This window comes from Panthera onca, chromosome D1 (assembly GCF_046562875.1).
Source record: "Panthera onca isolate mPanOnc1 chromosome D1, mPanOnc1 haplotype 2, whole genome shotgun sequence".
In the NCBI taxonomy this organism is placed as follows: Eukaryota; Metazoa; Chordata; class Mammalia; order Carnivora; family Felidae; genus Panthera; species Panthera onca.
The window spans coordinates 97,369,483-97,372,410 of record NC_138348.1 but is presented as its reverse complement, the minus strand read 5'-3'; positions in this window follow the sequence as shown (position 1 = coordinate 97,372,410).

Below are 2,928 nucleotides of genomic sequence, written 5' to 3'. Positions count from 1 at the left end.
AGACCCTGAACTAAGACAATCCAGATTCACTTCTGCTTACTTGCTGTGTGACCATAAGCAGGTTCCCTCTAGATTCCACTTCCTCAGCCGTAAATGAGAGTCAATAATACTTAACGGAGTTGTTGCGAGGTGGGAACGAGAAATTTCCAGGCATGCGATTGGTGTCCAAAGATGGTGGTGGTGGTGGTGTTTGATTCTAGGAGTTGAATGCGTAAAGCAGGGATGGTGAAAAATGATTAATGAATTTAGAATATGTAAATATCTCTCTTAGTAATGCAGCCATATTTCATGTTTTATAATGGTTTTGTATGTCCAAACTCTAGGCTCGTGTGTGTGTGTGTGTGTGTGTTTGTGTGTGTGTGTGTGAGAGAGAGAGAGAGAAGGAGGAAGGGGAGGAGAGAGTGTATGTTCATTTTTTCAAAATTTGTTGCTAGCTTCTATAATATACTCTTTTAACCTAATTGTTCTTTTAAATGTAAAGAAAGAAAGAAAAAACTTGATTTAGTAAGAACCTTGGTTTTTAAGAAACCTGTATGTTGGATGTGTGCTGCTTTGGTGTTACTGTCATAATGGGGTGGAGTGTGGTTGATAGTCGATGTTCCAGAAACTTCGAAATCATGTGTATGCAGTGTGCTAGTACTCCTTGGGTTTATCTTCCAGTTAAAGCTAGATCTTGGCTGTTTTGAAACCTCTTTATTTCCTTAAAATATATGAGCTGCTTATTTTTTTTTAACTTTTTGTTTATTTTTGAGGAGAGAGCACAAGTGGGGGAAGGGGCAGAGAGAGAGGGAGACATGGAATCTGAAGCAGGCTCCAGGCTCTGAGCTGTCAGCACAGAGCCCAACTCGGGGCTCGAACCCACGAACCGTGAGATCATGACCTGAGCCGAAGTTGGATGCTTGACCGACAGAGCCATCCAGGCGTCCTGTGCTGCTTATATTTTTAACTAATGGGAAACTGAGTTATATTGTGGTTATTTAATGAGACTTCGTGTTTTATCTTCCTGAAAATGCATATGTTGCCATATCTACTGTAGTGAAGACCATAAACAATTTTCAAATTCATATGAGTATGAATTTCATATACTTTGAGACCTTTTCTAGAGAACCCAAACCCTGTAGCCCAGACATAGTGGCCTGGAGTCCCATTTGTGGCAGGGTTTCTGGGGTTTCTCCCTGCCTTCTCCTCCAATCCTTAGGGAGAGCCATGATAAGACCAAGGAAGCAAGACCAAAGTAAAGTTCTTTCTACTCTCTGCTCTTATATTATTAGTTCATTGTCTAACCTAGAACAAGTCATTTACCCTATCTGGACCTCTGTTTTCTCATCTTATACTGAGGAAGTTAGATGATTGTTCTCTTAGGTCCCTCCAGTGCTGATAGTCCTGTGAAATTGATAGCACAGGAACACAGAGGTAGAGCTTTGCTCTCTCGCTGGGTAGTCTCAGGTAAGCTCTATCCTTTCCTGACCTCATGTGTTTCTCCAAATAAGAATATAATTTTAACATCACTCACTGAAGTCTGTCCTTAGAAATGTTTTTCTCCCGTTCTTTGGAATCTCTTCTGATAGATGTCTCTAGTTCAGTATTATCTACAGTCTGATGAAGCATTATTTACATTTCTTCTTTTGTCCCAATCTCACTGCCGGTTTGTAAGAATCTTGGGGGCTTTGGTGGAAGCAAATCTGACATTCCCCGTTAGAGGAGACTTTTTGAGCATTGGCTGAGGAGAGACTGACAGATCTTACCTCTGTTCCCACTCGTGTCCTGAGTGATGGCCTCTTCTGAAAGGTTTATGAAATTTGGCAAATTCACAAAAGCTGAGTGCCCGGAACATGAGGTAGCTGGATTGATTATTTAGCAAGCAAATGCACCATCAGAAAAACTGGTCCAGCCAGCAAGAATAAGTCTTAGAGAACTTGGAAGCTTTCATGCAATCAAATGTCTGTGAACTAACAGCTCAAGTGAAAGGAAAAGAGACACAACAAAACTGTCTCTATGTCTTGCCACCTATTGAAAGTAAAAGCCTCAAATTTTCTCCACTTTTTTTCTTTTCCTTTTAGAAAGTGGCCTCTTCAAGATAAATTCTAACTCCATTGGGCAGTCAGTGACATTTGGCTCAAAGACACAGAGAGCCTAACGTTTGCTTCCTGTGGGGGTATTTGCACCGTAAGAGGAGTATGTAGGGAAGGTTCTGGATCTTTAAATGTGAGTTATGATTGACTGGCTTATATTCTCAACTTTTTTTTTTCCTGTCTCTTCAGAGAAGTTCTGAGCAGATTGCAGTTAAGACCGGGCACATGTAGGCAGATTAAAATAAGCAGGGATCTTTCTATCTTGGGTCAGAGTATCTTGGCAGCCATGACTTGCGGGTTGACTGATTAATTGGTCAGTGTATTCCTAGCTTTGTTTCAGAAAACAAAGAGTTGGAGGAGCAAGGTGTTTGAAATATTTGGGGGGGGGGGGGATAAAATATGGGCCTTAGAGGAAAGAGGCAAAACACCAGGATCCTTTACAGTATTTGTTACGAGGGCCTGTGATTTTTTTTTTTTTTTTTTTTTTTCTCTCAAAGTGCCTTCCTGATTTACCCCTTGCTCTGTTCCCACCACGACCAGGTCATTCCGCTCCTCTGTCTGTCATGCACATGGCTCCCTATCCCGTTTTCCAAAAAGCCGCTAGTTCCCTCGTGTCACTGGCCTGCCCAAGAACCATGGTGGCTTCATGGTGACTGCTGTGTGGAGACTGAACTCTGCTCAGTTTCTGAGACGGTCATAATTTATCTGGGCGACTCGATTTCCCTCTCCCAGCCATTGTGACCCTTCCCCTCCAGGAAGGCTCAGCCTCCTCCCCGCCTCCCTCACCCTGCCTCCCAGGTCCTGCCTCGACCTCGGCTTTTACACCAGCCTGAAACCTACCTGGCCATGTATGTCT